The sequence below is a fragment of the Pseudopodoces humilis genome, chromosome 12 (assembly GCF_049639895.1).
Source record: "Pseudopodoces humilis isolate 2021_Gansu_Grassland_sample_001 chromosome 12, ASM4963989v1, whole genome shotgun sequence".
Taxonomy (NCBI): domain Eukaryota; kingdom Metazoa; phylum Chordata; class Aves; order Passeriformes; family Paridae; genus Pseudopodoces; species Pseudopodoces humilis.
The window spans coordinates 10,855,608-10,882,803 of record NC_142211.1 but is presented as its reverse complement, the minus strand read 5'-3'; the positions used below and the strand labels follow the sequence as shown (position 1 = coordinate 10,882,803).

At 41.6% G+C, this 27,196-nt stretch overlaps 1 pseudogene; it reads left to right on the top strand.

The window, feature by feature from the left end:
• Window positions 1-648: 648 nt before the first annotated feature.
• LOC106628733 (uncharacterized) lies at window positions 649-27,196 on the top strand (annotated as a pseudogene).

Below are 27,196 nucleotides of genomic sequence, written 5' to 3'. Positions count from 1 at the left end.
GCAGGAAAAATACAGGGTGTTGGAGGGGTGAAACTGGCAAAAATCTCTAGAGCTATCATCCAGATTGAAGGCCCGGAGAGTAGATTAGCTAATGTCCGACCTTTTGTTGCTGATTTCAAGTGCTCCCTGTGGGGAAGAGACACCATGTCCCAGTAGGGAGTGAAATTAACAATTCCTGATGTCACCAGGATTTCTAGTAGAGGCCACTGTAGAGCGTCCGGTCCAAAAGCTATATTGGGTAGATAATAATCCAATTTGGGTGAATCAGTGGAATCTCAGCGGACAGAAACTCGGGGCGCTAGAAAAATTAGTGGAAGAAGAATTGGCCAAGGGACACATAGTAGAAACAACCAGCCCTTGGAATTCCCCGCTGTTTGTAATAAAAATCCCAGTAAAGGATATGTGGCGCCTCCTTCAGGATTTAAGAGAAATAAATAAAACAATAGAGGACATGGGGTCTCTTCAACCAGGTATGGTATCCCCGACTATGTTACCACAAAAATGGCAATTAGCAGTGCTAGATATTAAAGACTGTTTTTCCAAATTCCCCTGCACCCAGAAGATGCACCACGGTTTGCCTTTTCCATTCCCACAATTAACAGGGAAGCCCAAATGAAACGGTACCACTGGACAGTACTACCTCAGGGGATGAAAGCGAGCCCCTTCATCTGCCAGCGGTATGTGGGGTATTTGCTGTCCCCAGTGTGTGCTGAAAAAAGAGATGCCATCATTTTGCACTACATGGATGATGTGCTATTGTGCTGTCCCAATAACAACATGCTGCAAGACACCCTTGACCTGGTGTTTAAAGTTTTAACCTCTGCTGGATTCCAACTGCAGGAAGACAAAGTTCAAATGATGCCACCTTGGAAATACTTGGGCTTAGAGATAAGTAAAAGGACTGTTGTTCCACAGAAATTAGAAATTATTGGCAATCCTAAAATTCTAGCAGATCTCCATTCCCTATGCGGGTCACTAAACTGGGTCCGACCCTGGCTAAGTCTCACTAATGAAGACCTGAGCCCCCTGATCAATTTATTGAAAGGGGAAAGAGAGTTGCTGTCTCCCAGGGAGCTGACTCCAGAAGCAGAAACTGCAATTGAAAAAGCACAAAGGGCCTTGACAGAAAGACAGGCACATCGCTTCAAACCGGAGTTGCCTTTCAAATTTATTGTCCTGGGGAAATTACCACACTTACATGGGTTGATATTCCAGTGGTCCGAGGGGCAGAGAGGTCCACTCTTCATAATAGAATGGGTCTTCCTCTCCCATCAAAGACCCAAAACTATCACCAAGCCACAAGAGCTGATGGCTCAGCTGATCCAAAAGGCCAGGGTAAGGCTGCGGGAACTGGCAGGTTGTGATTTTATGTGTATTCACCTTCCGGTTAGACTCTGGATAAGGAAAACACTCCCCTGAGAAAGTGACAAAGGAGATGTTTGAGCACCTACTGCAGAGCAATGCTAAACTTCAGTTTGCTCTGGACAGCTACAGTGGGCAAATATCAGTCCACGCACCATCACACAAATTGTTTCATGAGGAATTCCACCTCATTCCTCGTGAGAAAAGGAGCCGACGGCCACTCAAAGCTCTTACAGTGTTCACTGATGCATCTGGGACATCCCACAAGTCACTGATGACTTGGAGAAATCCACAGACTCAGCTTTGGGAAGCTGATGTTGAGTTTGTAGAAGGATCACCCCAGGTACCTGAACTGGCTGCGGCCGTAAGAGACTGAGAAGTTTTCAGAACCGATTAATTTGGTTACTGACTCAGCCTACGTGGTAGGGGTGGTGTCCAGAGCAGGCAGTTCTGAAGGACACTGAGAATGAACATCTCTTTAGACTGCTCTCAAAACTGATTTATTTGATTTCAAATAGAGAACATCCTTTCTATGTGATGCATATAAGATCGCATTCCGATTTGCCAGGTGAAATCGCTGAGGGAAACCGAAAAGCTGATTCCCTTGCTGCCTGTATGAGACGGTCTGAAGATTCCCTCATCTGTCTCACAACCATCTCAAGGACCGAGACTGAGACCCTGAATATCACAAGGGACTTGGTTTGGGGATTCAGGCCTAGCTGAGGTAGATGTTTGCTAAGTGATTGTTTGCAGGTGGTTGCATGGTACACTGCTCTCGTTCCTGCTGGTGAGCAGAGGCTTGTGCGTGGTAACCTGCGCAACGGGTTTTCCATGACACATCGCCCTTGTTCCTGCTGGTGAGCAAAGACTTGCAAGACGTGGTTTGCTCTGTACCCTACACCTGCTCCCCACACAATGGAATTCATCACAATGATCAGTCTCCTCTGTTTTTGGCCCTGTGCCCCTCGGTTTGCAAAAGACTATAAAATTATACCCCAAACTTACCTTCCTTTGAGATCTCCCCAATGGACAGAAGACTGCGTCGTTGGACAGCTGAGTGGACTTCGACGTTGGTAGCTATAATCCCCTTACTCTCTTTTCCTTATGCTTTGCTTTCTCCTCTTTTCCCTCTCTCGCATATTAGTGCTGATGAGCACTCAATAAAGTGTGTTTTGCTGTTTAAGTCCTTGGTTTGCTGATAATCTTTTGTACTCTAAGACCGACTAAAAGAACCACATCACGAATCCCACCTTGCGGATCGTGACATAAATTGGCGTCACGGACAGGATTCTGAGAGACATAAGGGGTTGTGGGTTTGTCGTGCAGTCTGTATCAGGAGAAAGACGTTTCGCTTCAGCAGCCCCTAGCCTGCCATGCTGGTGAGCAGTGTCTAGAAAGCACGGGAGGCAACTCGAATTTCTCGCGAACTGCACACGCCCAGGTGAAAAGCACCCCTACACTCGTTTGAAGGCTCTGTCTTCAGAATTTTACAAGGGATCTTTGAGTACAAAAGGTGGGACTTACTGTTTTTTTTTATATGCTAACTGCTTGGTGCAGTGGAGGGACAACCTGAATTTTAAGATAAAGGAGTGCCTCCCAAGCAGATTTGGTCTCTCCACCCACGGCAGGGGGGAACACAGCATTGGCTGTGTCTGATGTAGTGTGACTGAGTTTTACCTCCCTGTAGTGGTTTTGTGTACTGTTATGTGTTTTTGATGAATTTTGACTGCTTGGTGTAGTGAAGAGACAACCTGAATTTTAACATAAAATCTTCCAAGCAGATTTTGTCTCTTCAACCATACAGGGACGCGAGGGGTGACGTGGCAAAGGCTGCGTTTGTGTGTAACTTAAGTCTTACCTCCCTGTAGTGGTACTGGGCCCTTCACACACAAAGATGAGTGAACACTCTGAAAACTCTAGTATAAAAGATAAAGCTGCATTCATTGTTTTGTTAGCAAAGCACAATGCTAAGCCCTCCCCAGCCGGGGAAGAATGGGCTCAAAATAATTGGTTCAACCTGGAAAATGTAACTGATAGAATTTGCTCCCTGCAACATGAGGCAAAGTTCAAATTTGGCCGTAATAAAACCATAATTTGTTCTGTATTGGGAGCTTGCCTTACATCAGCTGTAGAGGCTTGTATGAGACGAAGGCAGGAAGAAAATGCAATTATACAATCCCTACAAAATTTAGTTGAAAGTTTGCAAAATGAAATTCATTTCTTACGAATTGCTCTGAGTGAGGAGTGTGCCAAAAATTCACAGTGTGCTGATTCCTTTAAGGAGTCACTGGAAAAATAATCTCGTCAGATAAATCACATATATCCTCAAGCAGAATTACATTTGGTAAAAAAATTGTGGTGAAAACTGTTGTTCCCAAATAAGACCTTTGATTAAAACAGAATATAACTATATCAATGATGAAGATCTTGATCCACATATAACCACTAAAGAAATCCCGTACACTGCTACTGAATTGGCTAAGTTGAAAAAGGAGTACGGGCGTCTCCCTCACGAGTCAAAGACAGAATACATATTTCAAGTGTCTCTCACAGGGGGAGATCAAATTCGATTAACAGAACAAGAAGTAAGTGGTTATTGGGGACATGGTGTTTTCTTAACAACAGGAGATAACCGCAACCCATGGTCCCTAACACAGCGAGCTGCATATTGGGCAGGGGGATTAACGCCCTGGAAAGGGGAGATCCTGTAGCTCTGACCAGTTCCCCAGACCAAATTCTAGAAAATATTCATAAGGCAGCTTGTTTGCAACTGATTCACTAAAGAAAATTAATTGCTGGTTATGAATCACCAATGTTGTTACCAGTGAAGGCTGAAATTATGACCCCTTTAATTCGTGGCCTTCCAAAATCGCTTAAACCCACCACTATCCTTCTCCAGAAAACGATAGCTGCCATAAACTCAATAGAAAGACTGGACAGGCTTCTGGAAAACCCAAATAATAAAAGTAGATCTGTTGATCCTGGGTTTTCTCCGTACACAAATCCTTCACCACATACGAACTCACAACTTAATTTAGTTGCTGGAAATCACAGAATTTGGACATGGAGTGAAGTTGCAGAAGAGTTACTAAACTATAACAGAAAATATGGTCCTGTAAGAACCCCAGAGGAAAAACTAGAAAGAACAAAGGGTGTTAGGCACATTGCCCCTCCCAACATAAAAACAGAAAAGGGTAGGCAAATTTCTAGCTGACAGTGTTGGTGGAACTTGGGGGTGAAAAAAGGGATACCAAAGGGGTTAATGGATAACCTGCCATTCGAAAAATTAAGTAAGCTGGTTTCTCCGTGGCAGGATTCCATCCCCATTGTACCAAGCACTCCACCTTCCCCTCAACCTACTCCAGGCAGTGAGCCAACACAGCCTTATGCACAGTATCTGGGTAGTGGGCCAAAGCAACATCACTCACAGGTTCTGGACAGTGAACAGAAACAATCACAGTGTCTGAGCAGTGGGTCAAAGCAACATCACTCACAAGCTCTGGATAGTGAGCAGAAACAATCCCAAAGTTTAGCAGTGGAATTGAAACATTTACAGAAGCAGGGAAACTTGAACCCCTGTCTCTAATTGAAGGTGAGCATAGAGATGGGGGGGGGAAAATTGGATATATCTTAGACAGCTCACCCGCAATCAACAAATTGGAGATTTATTAATAACAGCAATAGTTGGTCCCAAGCGAACACTTGTCACTTTTGTAATAGACACTGGAGCCCAAATTTCTGCATTAACAAATGCAACTGCCCAAAAATGTGGAATTGTTCCAATAAAGAAAAGGTATTGTGTCCTGAATGCTTTGGGACCTTCAGAAGCTATGAAAATAGCTTTTGTAAAAATTTTATTACCTGGAGAGAAAGAACAATTAACTATCAAAGTAGTGCTTGGAGATATCCCAAATGATTTATTGGGCATGGATGTTTTTGCTGGAAGGCAGTAGGAAAATCAAGACGGCCTATTGTGGTCTTTTGTCACATCACGTCTTAACATTAACTTGCTCGAAGTAGCACCTTCCCTGCCGTACAGCAAAATCACTAATGTTAAACAATGTCCTCTCCCTTCTGGTGCCAAGGAAGGTATCAAAACTGTAATTCAGGACTTACGAGATCAAGGAGTAATAGTTAACTCTCATTCCCTTTTTAATTCTCCAGTGTGGCCAGTGTGGAAACCTAATGGAAAGTGGAGACTTACCATTGACTTTCGCAGGCTAAATGCCAACACAGATCCCCTCACTGCAGCGGTTCCAAATTTAGCTGAATTAATAATATCAACTCAAGAAAACGCTCACCCATTCATGGCAACTATAGATGTCAAAGACGTGTTCTTTATGATACCTATACAGCCAGAGGACATGAACCATTTTGCTTTTACTTGGGACGGCCAGCAATACACCTTCACCAGATTACCACAAGGGTAAAAACACTCTCCCACTTTAGCTCACCATGCTTTGGCACAAGAATTAGAAAAGATATCCAAGCCTGAGGATATAGTTGTTTATCAATACATCGATGACATTCTTGTGGGGGGAGAGGAAAAAGAAGTAGTGGGGGAGGTTCAGAAAAAAATAATATCTCACCTGGAAAGCCTTGACCTACAAATCCCCTCAGAAAAAATTCAGAGACCATCACAAGAAGTGAAGTTTTTGGGAATCTGGTGGAAGGGAGGTATGACATGTATACCACCTGATACCCTGACCACTCTAGATCAGATTAAAATGCCTGAATCCAAGAAAGAATTTCAACAAGCTTTAGGCTTGTTAGTGTTTTGGAGAAAACACATCCCAGATTTTTCAATAATTGCCAGACCTCTTTATGATTTGTTAAGAAAAGGGATGCAATGGGAATAGACCCCTTCCCAAGAAGAGGCATTGCAATTATTAATCTTTGAAGCAATAGCCTATCAAGCACTAGGCCCCATACATCCCACAGATCCTTTCCAAGTAGAATGGGGGTTTGCTGCTTCAGCACTGTCAGTTCACATATGGCAATGGGGTCCAGAGGGCCCTACAAGACCTGTTGGGTTTTTCTCCCGTGGCTTTAAAGATGCTGAGAAGAGATATACCACCTGGGAAAAGGGACTGTTTGTGGTTAGCATAGCTCTCATAGAAGTGGAGAAAATTACACGACAACAACCCATAATACTGAAAGGCCCTTTTAAAGTTATAAAAACAGTTACTACTGGGACTCCCCCCCCGACAGGGTGGCACAGAGGGCTTCAGTGAGAAAATGGTATGCCCAGATCAAACATTACTGTAACATCTTTTCAATAACTGAAGGAGCTATAAAAAATCTGGCCATACAAGAAACCGAGAGCTTGGCTGATGGCCACGAAAAACCTGTTTCTGTAATTAACGTAGCCCCTCCTTTATCCCCCTAAAAACCAACAAACTCTTGGTTCACTGATGTTTCTGCCAAGCGAGAAGGGAAGGTATGGAAGTACCGGGCAGTAGCTCTTTATACTTCCTCAGGTGAACAAATAGTTACTGAAGGAGAAGGTAGTGCTCAAGTGGGTGAATTAATAGCTGCTTGGAGCATTTTCAAACATGAGGCAGAGAATACCTCTGTAGTTTATATTTACACTGACTCCTATACTGTGTTTAAGGGGTGCACAGAGAGGCTCTCTTTTTGGCAACAAAATGATTGGGAAGTAAATAGGATTCCAGTGTGGCAGAAGGAAAAATGGCAAGAAATTTTAAGTATTGCAACCCAAGGAAATTTTGCCGTAGGATGGGTGGCTTCACATCAAACAAATGGAGATTTAGCTGGTAACCTGAACAATTCAGTTGATGAACTAGCAAGAATAAGTCCTCTAAAGGAGGAACTTGTTACAGACAACTGGGATCACTTATTAGAGTGGCTGCATGTAAAAAGACAACACACAGGTGTAAAGGATTTGTATAAAGAAGCTTTTGCCCGTGGGTGGCCTGCTACCAGAGAAATGTGCAAAACATGTATATCAGCCTGTGAGCAATGCCGCAAACGGCTGGAAAGGCACCCTCTGAAAGATGACCCTTTGCATTTAAGATCAGGCAAAGGACTTTGGGAGGCATGGCAAGTCGATTATATCGGCCCTTTTAAACAGTCAAGAGGTAAACACTTTGCTGGTAGGGGTTGAAATTGTGTCTGGGTTAGTTCAGGCTGATGCTTTTAACAGAGCCACTGGTGACAACACTGTTAAGGCTTTGCAGGGATGGTTTGGAACTTTCCCAAAACCACAGGAAATTCAATCTGATAATGGTTCTCACTTCACTGCTAAAGTGATAAAACTGATAATGGCCCAGCATATAAATCCAAGGAGCTCCTGGAATTTGTCCAGCAGTGGGGAGTGGAACATAAAACTGGCAACCCCACTCTCCCACAGGTCAAGCTGTGATTGAGCGTACACACCAGACGCTCAAACAAGTCCTAGACAGGCAAAGTAGTGGAACAGTGTGGATGTCTTCACAACAAAAGCTTTGCAAAGCTATGTTTACCATCAATTTCCTGAACTGTTCTTTTGAAAACATGAATCGTCCAGTGACTCAGCATTTTAGCAGTGGTGATCAGTTTAAATTGTCGCAGGGTCCACCAGTTTTAATGAGGGACCCTGAAACTTGGCAAACCAAGGGCCCCTATGAACTTGTCACCTGGGGGCGTGGCTACGCATGTGTATCCACCCCTACAGGCCCCCAATGGATTCCTCAAAAATGGGTAAAGCCTTTTGTTCCCAAAAACCCAGCCCCAGCCCAAGAAGAAGAGAGACAAGTGGCAGTCGCTTCCAAAAGAAGACGCCGCCGGGAAAAAACAAGAAGAAATCTTCCTAGTCTCTAGTTACTCTCTGACCTGCACACATTGACTGTGAATATGTTTTAAAAATGTTTGTTTCTTTTCTTTTAGAAAAAACCTACGTCACACTCAAACCCATGATGTGCCTTACCTCAGCTATCCTCCTGCTCACTCTGAGCAGCCTAGCAACTGCCTGGATCGTCCCTCAGCCACAACAGAACATCTGGGTGACCCTGGCATACACACTTCAGCAAGACAATATCTGCCTGTCCACTGCAGCAGCAAAAGACACTACGTCTACCTGTCTGGTAGGAATTCCCCTGCAGGCTGAAATTTTACAGCCAGCTTCAGTGATCCCAAGTTTAATACAATGCCTAAAGCACACAGTGACCAACCACATGAAAATCGTAAACGGCGAGCTCTGGCAGTGAAAAATCCTATAGAAAAGTGGTTACCAGTACTGCCCAGAGCTAATAAAGAGCCCCAAGAATTAGAGCTATTTGGTTCTTCCCCTGCACCCTTTTGTGTTCACTTCATTTACAGCTCACTGCCAGACACAAAATTATACAATCACATAATACAGTATCGAAAAGAATACAAAGCAAAACAATGGTGTGGTACGGTAAGTCAGGCCTTAGCGGATGATCTTTGCCGTTCACATCCAAGAATCCTCCCTAAAGGTATATTTCTAATATGTGGAGATAAAGCATGGGCAGGAGTCCCATCTCACCTTCGAGGGGGGCCTTGCACTTTTGGGAGGCTGTCCCTGTTTGCATCCAACCAAACCCAAATTATTAGATGGACTAGGAAAGACAATTCAACTCATGAAATTCACAAAAAAAGCACTGATATTTTACACTCAAATTGTGATTCGGATATATTTCACTGGGCAAAATCAAAAAGGGTTGCTGCATCCATATTTCTTCCATGGGTTGCAGCTGTCAAGGCACTTGATGAATTAGGACAGCTTGAGTGCTGGGTGATTAAACAGGCCAGCTGAACATTAGCTGCCCTCAGCTCCCTCCTCGAAGACGAAGAGATTACCAGACAGGCCACACTCCAAAATTGGTCTGCCATAGATTTTCTTCTGCTGCTGCATGGACACAAATGCCAGGAATTTGAAGGACTTTGCTGCCTAAACCTGTCCTCAAAAGCTCCCAACGGCCACAGAGCCCTCCAAGAGATGAAGAACTTGATCAGACAAGTGAAGCAAGAAGATGAGGACTGGTTTAGTGAGCTGTTCAAAGGCTGGGGACTCACAGGATGGTGGACTTGGATAATCAAAACAATCTTGTTGTTTTTTGTTGTTCTGTTTCTAATCGTGCTAGCCTTTGGGATTGTCCGTTGTTTAGTTTTAAAAGCTCTCAAAAAATTAGTATCTACTACCTCAGAGATCAACCACATAGAGCTAGCGGACCAGAAGCAACTGGACCAGCCCATCAATCACGGGTGGTGGACAAACTTGTGACCTGTATCAAAATGATCTCATAACCCTTCAAAAATTTTATATAATAAGAAAGGGTGAGATGTTGTAATACAGTTAGGAAAAATGGTATGACCCAAAGAATGTACCCCCAAAAATGTAGAATTGTAAGTTTCTTTCCCTTATCTTGTTCTCCCCAGTTCCCCTTATTGGTTCTGTAAATTCCCTCCACCCCTTTCCCCCCGTCTTCAAAAAGGACTGCTTATCGATACCTCTTCTTCTTTCTCTCCTGCCACCTCACCCCGAAGGATCCCAAGAAATAAAGCTGTAACTGCCATCTCAGAAAGGGAAAGAGCTTGTTTTTAGGTTCTTCTTTGACAAGCTAATTCTATCTCCACTGTCTCCCTGGCGGCTGCGGGTCGGACAGTAGTGACAGAGAAGCAGGGGACATTAGAAATTATAGCAAAAAGGGATTTATGGTTTAAAAAATAATTAGTTAAGAGAACTTTACTGTACAAGACAATATTAAGTTAAAGCATGTATTACCCATTTGCTTGTTTTTTCCACAATTTTAATAAAGTAATTTTAATGTGAGTCCTTTTGTTATATAAAACACATATAACTGCATATATACCAATTTGGATTTTGGATTTCAGTTTAGGAATTGGACTTTATGTTTCTAAAAAGTGCTACAAAAGCTGAATGGCAACTTACCAAATCCTATGTTGTTGTGGTTTTTCTCTAGAAAAACTGCACTTTAACATCCTAACCAACTTAAGCATATACTAGTCAAATTCCTGTTATGAATAAATATTTTTAGTAACATTTGCAGTTATTGTGAGTTATTCTCAAAGCTAGATGACATAGAATTGTGATGTATTTGTTACATTTTTATAATCTTTATAGTGAATCCATGCTATTGTTATATTGTGTTTAAAAGGTATATATCAAACTTTTAGTTGCTTTTCTTGTAGTAACAGAATAAGATTAAGTTATGTTTTTATTTAATATAAATTGTTATTATAATTAAGAAAAGTCGAGTTTTATTATGTTTAGGCTTGAATGTTTTTAAGTTAAGTTTTATAACTTAGATATTCCTTTAAGGTTAAGTTTTGATATTTACTTTTGTCATAAATAATTTTTATCAGTTTTAAATACTGTTTAATTTATATTGTTCTATGTTTTGTTAAATATATTTGTTTAAACTGTAAAGTATAGTTATTTTCCGAGAGAGATGAAGATGACTACAACTGAAACAGCTGTGATAGAACACTGATGAACTAGCTTGTGGATAAAAGTGAATGCAGTCTGTGACACCCTTGACTTCATCGGGAGCTCTATTGTTTGTTGCAATCTCTGCAGTTTGTTTTTTTTTTATAGGTTTCTTATTTTTCAGTGTTTCCCAAATTTTAAGAAGATGTACCATTGCTGAGGATCAGCTGCCATGGGAGAGGCTTCAGATTAAACCAACTGCTGCATGGTTTAATTGGTCTGGTACCTAAAGCTTCTGATCATTTGCTTTGTAGAAATGCATTTTAACAGTTTGTTGTGTTGTAACCATCTCACAGCTGCTACTATTGAGAACCTTGCTTTGAAAAGGAGTTAAGAGGCATCTTTCCAGTTTAACGCCTAAGGCCCTGGCCAAGCCTTGACTTGACCTGGATGGAATGTTTGCCAACAGATTCAGATGTTTTCTGTACCAAATCAGTATTTGAGTGACTTTTTGACTTGGCAATTTGACCCTATTAATATGACAGCTGGATCAGTTTTGAAGTGGGCTTGGAGAATCATTTCTGGAGGTGGTTATCATATCCTTCACTGATTTTTTGTTTTTGTTTCTGTTTGTTTGCAGAATATGAAATGCTGGTGCAGTGTTTTAGTGGTTAATAGTAGTTTTATATTGCATATGTTATTAATGTTTATGATTTGATTGATTTTTAACTGCTTTAGGTTTTTATTCATTGTGTATATGGTTTTGTGTTAATGTTGATGTACATGACGGAAGTACATCTCATTTTTTTTTTTTTTACGAAAACGGGGGAAATTGTTGCCTTAGAAGCATTTGATTAGTGTAATTCATTAACTTCAAGGGGAGAAGTGTCTGTGTTTTGTTGGCAGGTTCAAAAAGGTCACCTGTTCATCTAACCAGACTGTCTGCCGCTGAAACCATGAGATCCAGTGAACGAAGACATCACCACACAACCTTGATACTCCAGACAAGATCACAAGTAGACCTGTCAGGACACAGTTGTGTCTGAACATTACACAGACAGTTTACCAACAGAAATTTTATGTTGTTATTATGATGTTGTGTCTCTACCAATTGCTTCAGTTATTCTCTCTTTTAATATTTAGAAGGTTCTGAAGAACAACTTGAACATCGAAGCCCTCAGTCACCGATCAGCTGCCAGCTGACATCACAGGAGCAGCAGACGCTCTAAGTCCAAATTGCGTTAAATCGTTGTTTGTAAGAAGAACTTTATGGAAGATCAAAAGAGTGTAGAAACTCCATCTAACTGTATATAAAGCAAATTGTAGTTGTGTGTTTACCCTTTCAGCAAATTGCTTTCACGCTTAGATGGCATAAATACCAGAGCACGTGTGTTAAAAGTAGTTAGATAATAGTTTAAGATAAAGAGTTTAGCTTGTGTAGTAATTGTTATATTAGTATAAAGTATAAGTATTCCCCCATCAAGAGTTAGTATAAGCATATTTGAAAGTTCATTTAACTTTAAAGCCTTAGCTGTGATTCTGCAAGCATGGCGTCATTTGCATGGAACAAACTGCTTATGGTAATTTTGTTGTGCATAGTCCCGACCAACTGTCTGCTAACTAACATCCAAAAGCGACAGGACATATGGGTCACTCTAGCACACTGAACTTGCCATAAATCAATGTGCTTGAGCCTAGCCACACCTGGAGATCCTTTTCGCACCTGTCTCATAGGAGTCCTTAAATGGGATCCTCAAGCTTTTAAAGGTTTAATTAGTAATGAGACTCGACTGAATTGATCAGAAATGTTGCAAGAGTGCAATCGCACTATTGGCCTCACATCAAGGCAACTTGAAGCCTGTTGGCAAGCAAAAATTTTCAAAGTTCTTAATGTTACTATAGGGCCTTCAGAAGAATTAGATTTGTTAAGTTCCACTAATACCTCAGGTGGATGGATAATATTTGAGCCCCCGACAAAAAGCCATCCTAACAAAGTAATGCAGCAGTGGGCAGCAGTCAATCCTATAGTTGATCTCGTTACTGCCACTGAGAGTAAAGTTTTTTTACTCACAGTGCAATCTCACAGGTCAATTACCAAAGTGATTACCTAGTTCCATATTCCTAATCTGTGGAGATAGAGCATGGAATGGAGTTCCTGCTAGTCTACATGGATGACCCTGTTATCTTGGGAAACTTACTTTTTTCCATCCAAGCTTACGTCAATTGCTGAATATAGCTGATAAAATAAAAAACATCAAACTGTCAAAGCGAAGCCTAAATGAATTGCAATGTAATTATGTTAGAGACCTAGACTTTTGGAATCGTGGTATAATAGGGGCAGCCTCCTTCTTCATTCCAGGAGCAGCTGCTGCTAAAGGCTTAGCAGCTCTAAAAAGGCTCGCTTGCTGGACTAGAAAAGAATTAAACTTAACATCAACAATGTTAAGTGAACTTTCCACTGATATGAGTAGTGTACGTCATGCAGTATTGCAAAATCGAGCTGCAATTGACTTTTTGCTCTTAGCACAAGGACATAGTTCTGAGGAGTTTGAAGGCATGTGCTGCTTCAATCTTACTGATCATTCAGTTTCCATCCATAAGCAACTACAACAGCTACAGGATGAGTTACATGCCCTGAAAGAAGATCGTGACCCCATTGGAAGTTGGTTTGCCAGCTGGGGTATCACTGGATGGTTGAGGTCTCTTGTGCTAGAAGGGGGACGGATTTTACTTATAGTGTTAATTGGAATGGAGGTTTTAAGTTGTATGCTATCCTGTCTTCATAGAAGTGTAAAACGAGTTGCATCCAAAGCCTGGCTTGTGCAAAAAGAGAAAGGGGGAACTGTAGTTAGTATTTTAACAGAAAGTAGACATGATATATTAGTAAGGGCCTGTCTGCACAAACCTGTCTTTGAAGTAAGTCGTGATATTAAAGACTAAATTCCTTGGAACTTTCCTGCAGGAGAGAGAATAAGGCAAAACAATATCCTTGTGTACAGCAGAAAAAATGTAAACCTGTGTGTATTAGCCAATAGTAACTTGCTTAGCACGCAGACCCTAGAAAACCCTATAAAAGGTGTGCTAAAGATAGAAATAAACGGCATTCACACTTCTCTGAAGACTCATGAATAGCTGGCGGTCTCTCAATACCTCGGTGCAATAGGGACATGGATATACTGGAAAGAGTCCAACAGAGGGCCACAAAGATGATTAAGGGACTAGAGTATGTCTCCTATGAGGAAAAACTGAGATGGCTAAGACTGTTTAGCCTAGAGAAGAGAAGGCTTGAGGGGATCTCATCAATGTATATTAATACCTGAAGGGAGGGTGTAAAGAGAACAGAGCCAGGCTCTTTTCAGTGTTGCCCAGTGTCAGGACAAAAGTCAATGGGCACAAGCTGAAACACATGAGGTTCTGTCTGAATGTCAAGAAACACTTTTTCCTGGGAGGGTGACTGAACATTGGAAGGGATTATCCCTTGTTGGAGGTATTCAAAAGCCATTTGAACATAGTCCAGGGCAACTGACTCAAGGTGACCGTGCATGAGCTGGTTGGACCAGATGACTTCCAGAAGTGGCTTCCAACCTTAATCGTTCAGCGATTCTCAACATAAATATTTCCTCTCTTTGCCCTGCTCTTTTCAGGTAACTATTGCTCCATCCACACACATAAGTACTTAAAGAGCCAATTCATATAAACTCATGCAGAAGAGGCTTTTATGACCATTTTTATGTTGTATAAACCTGAACTGTAGAACTGTGTACTGCAGGATGTAGATGTTAAAAGTTTACATAGCTTTAAAAAAATAATGGGTAAATCCACAGAAGAATTATTATGTAAGGACTATTAATACAGAGCTCAACATCTATCTCAGGAAATTCCGGAATTGTTTGAGATTGGGAAGCATTCTGGAGTCTATTGCTATTTACTTGCCCTGTTCTTATGCCCTTCCCCAAAGGTCTGTGATTGGCTCCTGCTGGGAACAAGTTCTATTCTAGATGGCCAGACCTAGTATTAGGTAGCTACTCTTAGGATGAGTAATTACTAAGACAAAAGTTTAATGATTCTTTTGGGAGGATCTCTGTAGGTCAGGTATCTTGGTAAAATTTTGAAATATAGCTACTCTGATAGTCTCTCTAAGCTTTAAACAGCTAAGTGTTATTTATAAATTAAAATTATTCATTTTGGTTTTGGCCCTTAACCTGTCTGATGATTCTGTCTTGCAGAAAGCACCTCTACTGCTACATTACAGACCCAAAATGAACTTGCTGTAGGAGAACTTTATTGTCCTTCTAGACATTTGGGGTTTTTTGCAGAGACTATCATCTGGCACCTTAGAGCAGCACTTAACTTTCATGTCACACAAATCAGCAGAGTAACTTTGGAACACTGTAGTGTTTCTACAGCACTGAATATTTCTAGGGATGTGCTGCATGGATCTTTGGACAAATATATATATATATATATATTTATATATATTTGTACAAATGAAATAAATGTCAACAGGATTCTACAAGCACTGAGTTTACAGATAGTGAAAACACTGCAGAGTTCCATGGAGCTCAGCCTGATTCATCTATTTGTAGTTACACAAAAATAACTTAAAATGGTGTGGGAGAAATTTAAAATGTTGCTTTTAGTACCAAATCACTACTTTTACTTTTTTTTCTTTAAACTTTGCAACTTGTTTCAGTATGTTTTTCTGAGGCATTCTTGTTTTCTGTAGTATGCCCATTTATGTCAGCTTTAATCAAGCCATTCTATAAAGTATTGAACATACCTAATGACACAGTGACTGGTAATATTTATTATGCTGCACTGAAAACTTCATAAAAGCCTAGAAATCCATTTGCTTCATTATTTTTGCACAATGCTTGTTCTTTACTATGTTTTAATATCTCCACTTTGTATACTGATTTGAAATGAGTTCACTTGATTTTTTAAAATATGCCTTAATATTTTGCCATGGCAGAAATTACATCTGATCATAACACTCATAAGTGCTAAACTTGTGAAATTTTTTTAAAGCAAATATGCCATAGAATTGTGGCTTGGAAAATTTAAATTTTACTTTAGGAAATATTTACTATTTCATTAGCTTTTAAAACTATGGCTGTTGGGTACCATTTGTTGATGTTCTACAAGTTTACATTCACTAGCTAAAAATTCTTCAGTTAACTGCAAACCAATTCCGTATGAAACTGTAGCTGTTTATGGCTCAATTACTATTTATCATTGAGGTCAGATTAGATTACAGGGGCACTGTCTGGCCTTAACTGATAATTTTGCTTGTGTCAAGCCCTGAGAGATGCAAACTACCATACATGTGTTGAGGCTGGTGCAGGGGTCTGTCCAACACCCGGCTGCTGCAGACTTCCTGGATAGGGGTCCCACGAGGAACAGCCATCCAGGGGTCTCAGGCAGTTTCCAGCCGGGGGTAACCCATATGAGCTCTGTCTCTCTATTGGGAATGGCGAGAAGCACGACACAGACTCTCTTGTGCGTTGAACAGGAGAGTTCCTCTTAGGTTTATTACTTCAGATCTTCTTTTATAGACTGATACGTGAAAGTACAGAAAAGTAAAACTCTTATTGGTTAGTAAAACTAACACATCACCATCACTGGTCAGTGGGGTACACCACCCCTCGACTTTCTCTTGCAAGAAGACAAGGAACTGACAAACAGCACCTACAAGGCTGTTTTCTATCTCTGAGGATTGTTTTAATTCCTCCTTATGATTTCCCAGGCCACTTTCTCAGGCAAGACTGAGAAAGTTATGCAGCCTGCTATTCCACAGGCACTGTGCTCCCTGCTTCATAGTTAGCATCCATAGAGCTCGGCCTGAGGCTTTAAGTGATTAGTTCTTTTAGATGTGATTTCAGCTCTGTAGCGATCAGCTCAGCTCATGGGTTACCCCAGCCAATGTACAGATGAGAGATGGGGGGCCGTGTAGAATTCCACAAAGTCCTTTATTAGCAGGCTTCTGTGAAGGGGGCCATGGACAGCCACATCCACTGAACTGGGCAAAAGCTGGGGTTTTTATAGGGAAGAATTGGGAAAAGGACCAATGGTTTAAGACCAGGGTAAAATGACCTGTATTTTACAAGGAGATAACATGGGGTCCTGAAGCAGGAAGGGGTCCACAGCTTAGTCACCATGACTAAGTAGTTTTGTTTTATCCTAGGGAACAGACCTCCAAGGCAGAAACCTTTTGGAGGACTGGCCTCCCTCCACATGTGTATGTGTGTCTGTGCACAGACATGCAAGCACCTTAGAGAAAAGACCTTCAGTAGTGCTTAGCAGTGTCGACTACACTGATTGAAAAGCTTTTTAAAATAATCAGCTTAAATAAAATGTTGTAGTAGTTTAAAGTGACTTCTGAAAGCTGTATGTTGCATAGCATTATATATAGCATGGATGGGAGTATGTCTGACATGGGGCCTTAGGTAACTGAAAAGAAGATAAACAGTATAATTGACAGCTGGAGGCTGCCAATAATTTTTAACTCTGAGTTTTCCTGACAGCTGAATATGGCAGTTACATCAAACACTTTATTCTTTCATAAAATATCAATGGCTAGGAAAATCAGTATGCCTACTAGTACTACCCTGCTTCTTCCAGCTGTGCTCCCCTATTTTGCAAGAAAGTATTCCTTAATGTTGCTTGATAATAGGTTGATCTCATACTAGGCTTATTCAAGTATTCTAAATCCTACTGCCTCTTCTTGATTTTTCCAAGCACCACACTGCACATCTCCCATGCTCTTCTTAACTGAATTTTTCAGTTGTTCTTTTCCTGGTTCTGCTCATGCCAGAGGGAATGTCTAAGTTTACTTGCTTGTCTTGGAAATGAGGGCCTTGTTTTCATTTATGGCCATAGATAGTGAATGGTGAAGAAATTGAAATAAATGCAAAGAGAAAGAAAAAGTCTACTGGACTATGGGAGCATTTGCCATCTCCGCAAATGATTAGTGAGACCACTACATTTGAACACCTGAATTAGATAGGACTTCTTTATTTCAAGGCCTTTGTCCTGAGGTGACTTTACCTTTAAGAGAGCTTTGGGAGCTAGGGAAGTTGAAGCTGTTGGAGGCTGATGGGAGTTTTTTCTCCTGACCAATTATTGGTCATTTCTGAGAACTGGCGGTGGTTTTAACTATTGAGAAGTGAGATTAACTTGTGAACACCACTTTAAGATGTAAAGCCAGGGCTTTCTTGTTCTCTTTGGTTTCCGGCTTCTGACAAAGTAACAGAGCTCCGTCTTGGCCTCTTGCTCCCCCCCCGCCCCTCCAGGCCGGACAAGGCTGCAGAGGGTGGGGGACTCCGGGTGGGGTGGGAGAAGCGGAGCAGGCAGGCCTTAGTTTGCAGTTTCTGCTGCTAAACTGAAACCTGACACTATGAACATCTGCAGCTTTCTAAGACTTTAACTCTTTTACTACCTGGATGAGACGTACAGTTTACTCTTTTTTTTCCAGAGTGGGGAAAAGAGAGAGAGAGGTAATATGAAGAAGATACCATAAAACCATCAAAGACAGGGAAGAAAAGAATTAAGTTTTAGATGGAGAAGAGAGAATAAAGAGATGCTTTAATAAGCAGAAATATTTTTCTGTTAAAGCTATAGAAATGGACAATAGTGTCCTAAAAAAAACCTCCTTTAATTCATGACAGAGTATATTGGGAGGAATGGAGTGTTCAAAGTGTGGATTTTGAGCAAAAGGTGGAGTAGTTGTGATACAGTGAAGTGCTGGAACAGAGGAGGAGAAGTAATAGTTGAAGATTTGTGGCCTTGAGAGGCAAAGAGAAAACTTCTGTTGCCAGGGAGACTTACAGAGACAGATGAAGAGAACTTGTGCCTTTGAATAACTCATCTTTAAAAATTACATCCCTAGACTCATTTGACCCATAACACACCCCAGAGTGATGTGAAATGGGACGAGACAACTGATGGCAGAGTTTTCCGGGCAGCTGGCATCAGAGAAATAGAAAGCTATAACATAAATAGTTTTCTTGTGAGAAACTCCATATATTGTCAGAAAAATACTTCTGTTTCTCTACAAAGACTCATGGAAAGACTATAGCAAGAATTGGGACTGTTGTAAACACCAAAGTTATTTTGTCTCTATGTTGTCATGTAAACAGGAGAATAGTTGAGTAGTGGAGGAAAAAAGGGTTTTCTGGAGGTTTTATTTTGGTATTCTTATTCTTGTAGTTTTGTTAATAAACTTTCTTTATTCCTTTTAAGTTTTAAGCCTGTTTTGCTCTTGTTCTAATCCATATCTCATAGCAAGAAATAAGTAAGTTTTCTAGTGATTTTTTAGTTACTGCTTTAAAACCACAACAGCCTTAGAGAATGTGAATGTGATAGAAGGTTACTCTGTTTTTGCTGTACTGTGTCTGGACTTGCTTACCTACAATTTACCTTTTATCTTCTTTTTAGCATTAATAGAAGTGACAGACGAGGACAGGTGAGATTGAATTAGTCTATTTTTGGTAGTTTTACACAGAATAGTGAATGAAGGTGATATGGATGTATATGTAAGCTAACATAATAGACCTTTCTGGAGCTCTTCATGTGGCTATCACTGTATACTTTCCAGTGTAAATCAGGGGCTCGTGAGGCCTTCTGATAGGGCAAATATGGTTTTAAACACCTGTCCTTCATGCACCCCTAATGTACCTGACAAAGACATGGAGCTCAAGCCCATAAACCATGTAAATGCCTAATTAATTGTACATCTACAGTCTAAGGGTTTAATAAATAAATTTTTGATTGGTCTACCTCAGAATATGTACACTGTGAAACTTAGGGCAAGATCAAATGTTGATGAAGTGCTGTTGAAGTTTATTGGGATTTTAGTGTTTCCCTGTGTAGCTCTACAACTGAAAGGGGTTAGTAGTTACAAACATGTTAATTCAGAAAGCTGTCTTCCATTCAGTTCTAAATCTTGCTCTAACAGTCTGTAGTAAAGAATATATGCTTTCAAGTTTGTAAATGCCTTTGGAATCACCTCAGTTTTTTACAGTGATATATAAGTACAGCATCCATAGCCACTGTTAACACACATAGCTGGTGATTGCTCATAATTGTAACTGCTTTTTTCATGTGTTTAACCTGACAAAACCTTAACAGTGCTTTTAAAAAAGCAAACGAAAAAAACCCCAACCACAACCCTATTATTCACATCATGTGACATTGGAAATCTTCTTTACAAAAACTGTTTTCCATGGGGAGGGATTGGTATGGTGTCTGCATCATATGTTTGCTTTCTAGCTTTATAGAAAGACTAGACTACAAATGAATTTAAGTCAGAGGCAAGCCTTGGGGTCAAAGTTCTGTTTTACTTCTTTGAAGCTTAAGAAACAGTTGAATTTTATATTTATATTGACTAAAACAATACTGACCTCTCTTAAATCTGAATGTTTGGCTCAGTATAGATATTTCTTGAATCTTACTGAGTTTGTGATTATATTTTTTTTAATCTTAATGGAGATAGCATTACTGTGAAGTAATTTTTACAGCCACTTAAACTGGTAAATAATTGCAATAAAAAAGCATCTTGTAGCATTATCCTCAGAAGCAATGAGAATTAATTATCCCAGGCTCAGAGTCTCACAAGATATAGTTTTCATTAAAAATAGGTAATTCATGGAAAATATATAGTGAAATTAAATAAGATTTGGTGGTAGCAGCCAGGCTGGGTCCTTTGGTCTGACCCAGGATGCCACAACCTTCCCAGAGAGGGGTCTTTCAGGAGACAGCTTTTGGGGGGGTCTCTTGCAATCCCTGGCCACCGGGTAACCTCAGCAAGGTGCAGCCTGTGGCTGCAAGTGATCAGCTCACTGATTTCCAGCTCAGTGATTTCATCTCAGCTTGCGAGGTTATCCTGGGACGACTTAGAGATAGAGCGACAGGAGTGTATGTGGTGATTCCACAGAGGTAGCCTTAATTGTCCAGCAGCTCGGTGAAGGGGTGTCAAGGATGGCAGCTCCCTTCTGAACTGGGCAGAAGCTGGGCTTTTTATGGGGGAAAGCAAGGGTGGTACCAAGAGGGAAAATCCAATAGGTTAAAAAGAATCAGCATAGACATCAAGGCATGATGGGAAAGCTGGAGCCCTCACCATGACAAGGGAGGATGGTCCCATCTAAGGGGTATTTCTCCAGGAGAGGGTTTTGAGATAAGCCTTATCACACCCCGCTCAAGGCACATGCCTCTAAGGGAAAGCCATGGCAGGCTGTGATAGATTGGAATTTAAGAAAAAAATAAGGAACACCCAAGGAAGAAAAGGCTGCTAGAGACTTGCTATTATTACTATGTCCCCAGCCCCTCTGCTACCACTGTCCAACCCGCAGCGGCCAGGGAGGCTGGGGAGGTAGGTTAGCTTGCCAGAGAAGATGATAAAAACGAGGCTCTTTTCCTTAGCTGAGATGGCAGTTACAGCTTTATTTCTTGGGATCCTTCGTGGTGAGGTGGCAGGAGGGAAAGAAGAAGAGGTATCGATAAGCAGTCCTTTTTGAAGACGGGGGGAAAGGGGTGGAGGGAATTTACAGAACCAATAAGGGGAACTGGGGAGAACAAGATAAGGGAAAGAAACTTACAATTCTACATTTTTGGGGGTACATTCTTTGGGTCATACCATTTTTCCTAACTGTATTACAACATCTCACCCTTTCTTATTATATAAAATTTTTGAAGGGTTATGAGATCATTTTGATACAGGTCACAAGTTTGTCCACCACCCGTGATTGATGGGCTGGTCCAGTTGCTTCTGGTCCGCTAGCTCTATGTGGTTGATCTCTGAGGTAGTAGATACTAATTTTTTGAGAGCTTTTAAAACTAAACAACGGACAATCCCAAAGGCTAGCACGATTAGAAACAGAACAACAAAAAACAACAAGATTGTTTTGATTATCCAAGTCCACCATCCTGTGAGTCCCCAGCCTTTGAACAGCTCACTAAACCAGTCCTCATCTTCTTGCTTCACTTGTCTGATCAAGTTCTTCATCTCTTGGAGGGCTCTGTGGCCGTTGGGAGCTTTTGAGGACAGGTTTAGGCAGCAAAGTCCTTCAAATTCCTGGCATTTGTGTCCATGCAGCAGCAGAAGAAAATCTATGGCAGACCAATTTTGGAGTGTGGCCTGTCTGGTAATCTCTTCGTCTTCGAGGAGGGAGCTGAGGGCAGCTAATGTTCAGCTGGCCTGTTTAATCACCCAGCACTCAAGCTGTCCTAATTCATCAAGTGCCTTGACAGCTGCAACCCATGGAAGAAATATGGATGCAGCAACCCTTTTTGATTTTGCCCAGTGAAATATATCCGAATCACAATTTGAGTGTAAAATATCAGTGCTTTTTTTGTGGATTTCATGAGTTGAATTGTCTTTCCTAGTCCATCTAATAATTTGGGTTTGGTTGGATGCAAACAGGGACAGCCTCCCAAAAGTGCAAGGCCCCCCTCGAAGGTGAGATGGGACTCCTGCCCATGCTTTATCTCCACATATTAGAAATATACCTTTAGGGAGGATTCTTGGAAGTGAACAGCAAAGATCATCCGCTAAGGCCTGACTTACCGTACCACACCATTGTTTTGCTTTGTATTCTTTTCGATACTGTATTATGTGATTGTATAATTTTGTGTCTGGCAGTGAGCTGTAAATGAAGTGAACACAAAAGGGTGCAGGGGAAGAACCTAATAGTTCTAATTCTTATGGCTCTTTATTAGCTCTGGGCAGTACTGGTAACCACTTTTTATTGAGAGACCGCCAGCTATTCACCAGTCTTCACAGAAGTAATTGTGAACGCCGTTTATTTCTATTATTAACACACTTTTATAGGGTTTTACAGGGTCCACGGGCAGAGCAAGCTACTATTGGTTAACACACACAGGTTTACATTCTTCTCCTTGTACACAAGAATATTGTTTTGCTTTACTCTCTCTTCTGCAGGCAAGTTTCAAGGATTTTAGCCCTTAATATCACGACTTATTTCAAAGGCTGGTTTGTGCATACAGGCCTTTACTAATATATAAAATATATCAACAATTCCCCCTTTCTCTTTTTGTACAAACCAGGCTTTGGATAAGATAACATACAACTTTGACTGTCATCCCGATTAACATTATAAGTAAAGTCCGTCCCCCTTCTAGCACAAGAGACCTCAACCATCCGGTGATGCCCCAGCTGGCGAACCAACTTCCCATGGGGTCACGATCTTCTTTCAGGGCATGTAACCCATCCTGTAGCTGTTGTAGTTGCTTATGGATGGAAGCTGAATGATCAGTAAGATTCAAACAGCACATGCCTTCAAACTCCTCACAACCATGTCTTTGTGCTAAGAGCAAAAAGTCAATTGCAGCTCGATTTCATAATACTGCATGATGTACACACATCGGCTGAAAGCTCACTTAACATTGTGGATGTTAAGTTCAATTCTTTCTTAGTCTAACAAGTGAGCCTTTTTAGAATTGCTAGGCCTTAATTCATTCAGGCTTTGCTTTGACTGTTTGATGTTTTTCACTTTGCTAGCTACATTCAGCAATTGGTGTAAGTTTGGATGGAACAAAGTTTCCTATGATAACATGGCCCTCCATGTGGACTAGCAGGAATTCCATTCCATGCCCTATCTCCACAGATTAGGAAGATGGAACTAGGTTGTCCTATGCAAATGGCATCATGTTTGCAAACTCACGGCTAAAACTTCGATCGTTAAGTGAACTTTCAAAGATGCTTACACTAGCTCTTGAAGGGGGAATACTTATACCTTATACTAATATAATAATCGCTACGCACACTAAACTTCTTATCTTAACTCTTATCTATCTACTTTAACACACGTGCTTTGGTATATATGTAGTCTAAGCGTGAAAGCAATTTGCAAAAAGGGTAAACACACAACTAAAATTTGTTTCGTGCACAATTAGATAGAGTCTCTGCACTCTTCTGAGATCTTCACAGGAATTTCTCACAAACAGACTATGATTTGATACAATTCAGTCCTGAAACATTTGTTGTTCTCGTGGTGTCAGCTGACAGCCGATCAGAGATTGACTGAGGGCATCAACGTTCTGATTGTTCCTCAGATCTTTCGTGGCTGGTTTGGTCCATCGGCCAGGCACCCACAGTGGTCCAGCATCTGTGGAAACACAACTGTAACCACGCCCATTAAACAGCAATGGACTGTGTCCCTCCCAGATACCTGCTTTTGGGTTTTTGTAATATAACTTAACCTCTGGGGTAGCTTGCATTTTTACTTGACTATCGTGAATGACCACTGGGGGTTGCTCTAAATCCCCAACTAAACTAAGGAAATTTAGAGTGAACAACACCTGCTGCAATTGAATGGTAGGGTCTAACTGTTCTGGTGTTTTTTGCTTATTCAAGTACTCTTTTAGGGTCCTATGGGCTCTCTCTACAATGGCCTGTCCAGTTGACACATGGGGAATTCCAGTTACATATTTGACTCCCCATTATTGAAAGAACTGAGAAACTCGTGTTCCTACATATGCAGGCCCATTGTCTGTTTTTATTTCTTACGGCAAAGCATGCTACCAAATGTCGAATTACATGTATGCCTTTTTCCCCTACTTGTGCAGTGGCCCAAACCATTTTTGAAAAGGTATCTACTGTGGCATGTACATATTTGAGGCGACCAAATTCAGGCACATGTGTTACATCCATTTGCCAAATTTCACAGGCTTGAAGACCCCTTGGGTTAACGCCTAAGCCTAGAGTGGTTCCATATTGACTGCACTGTGGACAGGACTTTACAATGCCTTGTGCATCTGTTAAGCTGATATTAAATAGTCTCTGCAAGGCTTTTGCGGCTTGATGAAAGAGAGCATGACTCTCTCTTGCAGCTGCAAAAGAGTCTCTTGGTGCTGCTACAACAGGACTGACAAGCGTATCAGCTTTTGCGTTGCCTTTTCCGAGACCTAATTCTGTTTGATGACTGCGGATGTGGATGATGCAACAGGGCTCATTTCTGTCCTCTATAGCTCTTTTGATTTGAAAAAATAGTTGACACAATCGCTTATTATCTGGTGGTTTGATGAGAGCATCTTCAATACGTTGTACCACTCCTACCACGTACAATGAATCTGATACAATGTTCAGCTTACTGTCTCGCCACTGAGATAGTGCCCATGCGACGACTGTAAGTTCTAATGTCTGCAGTGAGTCGTCTGCATCACCATCTATAATTTTACTTCTCCAACTCGAGTCTCCTTGCCAGGTACAGGCTACCTTTTTCCTCCGACTTCCTGCATCCGTGTATACTGTAAGGCCTTTTACTGGCTGCTTCACGACTTTGGGCTGGTGCAACCACCGCTGTTTTAAGATAATCTGCAGGCGTGGATCTCGAGGTTGCCTGTTGTGTACAGTTCCTGGGTAGCTGAGCAGCACTAATTGAATTGGTTCTGAGTGTCTCAGCATCCACTCAAGATTTTCTATTGTTATTGGCAGACTGATATGTTCCGGCTCAGCACCACTAATTTCCACAATTCGTGTTCTCGCTTTTTGATGAGATAAGCAATTGCTTCTGTCCTCTGCCAGATACTCATTGGTGGCGTATATGGTGTAAAAATCTACTCAGGGATCGCTAGAGGCTCTGCACATTTCTTCGCTGATTGCGCTATCTTCTTGGCAGGCTGCTTGGCACCTCGACGGCTCTTAGATGGGCCTTCTCCCCCTTTCTCTTTTTGCCAAGCAGGCCACTGGAAGATGATACCACATGGTGCAACAGAGTGGTTACAAATCAGAAGTCCCAAAGGCACATCTGGCAATCTTCTGTCTGCCAGTGTTGAAAGCAGTTTCTTCCCTAGATAAATGAGACAGCTCTTCTGATCTGCCGAAAGGGTAATCGGAGCTTGTGGGTCTGTACCTTTCAAAAGGTTCATTAAGGGTGCTATCTCATCATTTCGGATACCGGCAATGGATCGTACCCATTGCAGATCTCCCACAAGCTTTTGTGCATCATTAAGGGTGCAGATCTCAGTGGTTAACTCCAATTTTTGCGGGTGGACTGATGAAGATGTCAGAATCCACCCTAGGTACTTCCATGGGGCTTGTTTTTGAATTTTTTCTGGGGCAACCACCAAGCATTTTGCTGCGAGCTGGGCGGTGATAAATGTGAGATCTTCATCTTGGAATGGATCACGTTGACAAAACAAGATGTCATCTGTGTAGTGATAAATAATTGTCTGGGAGAGCTTGGCCCGCACAGGTGTCAGTGCCCAGTGCACAAACAGTTGGCACATTGTTGGAGAATTTTTCATCCCCTGTGGAAGGACCACCCACTCATATCTCTGAGACGGACTTTCTTTGTTGATTGACAGCAAAGTGAAGGCAAATCTCACTGTGTCTTCTTTCTGCAGGGGTATTGTGAAGAAACAGTCTTTCAAATCTATAACTAGAAGATACCATTCTTGTGGCAGCATTGTGGGAGAGGGCATCCCTGGTTGTAATGCTCCCATTGCCCACATTTGGTCATTTACTTTGCATAGATCATGCAGCAATCGCCATTTTCCAGACTTCTTTGGGATGACAAAAATTGGAGTATTCCATGGGCTCAGCGATGGTTTGATATGCTTTGCTTGTAGCTGTTCTTTGACAAGATCATGCGCAATTTCTAGCCGCTCCTGGGATAGAGGCCACTGCTCAACCCACACAGGCTCATTAGATTTCCACTGAATTCTTGGGGTTGGCGGCCTGTCAGCAGTGGCGACTACTGAAAAGGCGATTGATTGGGAAGAGTTAGTGTTGCCCCGAGCTGGCTGAGAACATCTCGACTAATGAGCCCTCCAAGGCTTCCAGGCAAAGGCATGACGTATGGACATAAGGTGGTAGTCTGTCCTTCAGGAAATTGAAACTGGATCGGGTGTACACTTCTCAGCGGTGTGGAGTATCCTCCTACACCTTGTACTGAGCGCCGAGCTTAAGGCTCTGTGGAGAGGCCATTCTCTTGACCACCAAACTCGGCTGATGATGGCGACATCAGCTCCTGTGTCTAGCATCATCTTGACTCTTTGCTGCTTTGATCCGTGGCACAGGGTGATTTCAATTACTGGCCGATGACTCATTTGTTGAACAAGATTCACCACTGTGTCTCCTGTTGACCCAAATCCTTTGGCTCCGCGTCCAGGAGCACCTCGAAAAATGTCTTTCTTGGTTGCCACCTTTTGAAATAACACCAATTGAGCAATTCTTGTTCCCTTTTTGATCGTAAGTGGAGGGGTTAGGGTGTAAGCACAGACTTGGATTTCACCAGTGTAATCAACGTCGATGACTCCTGGGAGAACAATAAGTCCAGCAATTCCAGCAGATGATCTCCCAATCAACAAAGCACCAAGTGCACTGGTAGCAGAATAAACAGGTCCTGTAACTCCGGTTGGAATTTTGCAGATGGTGCTGTCGATGAATGTGACATCTACTGA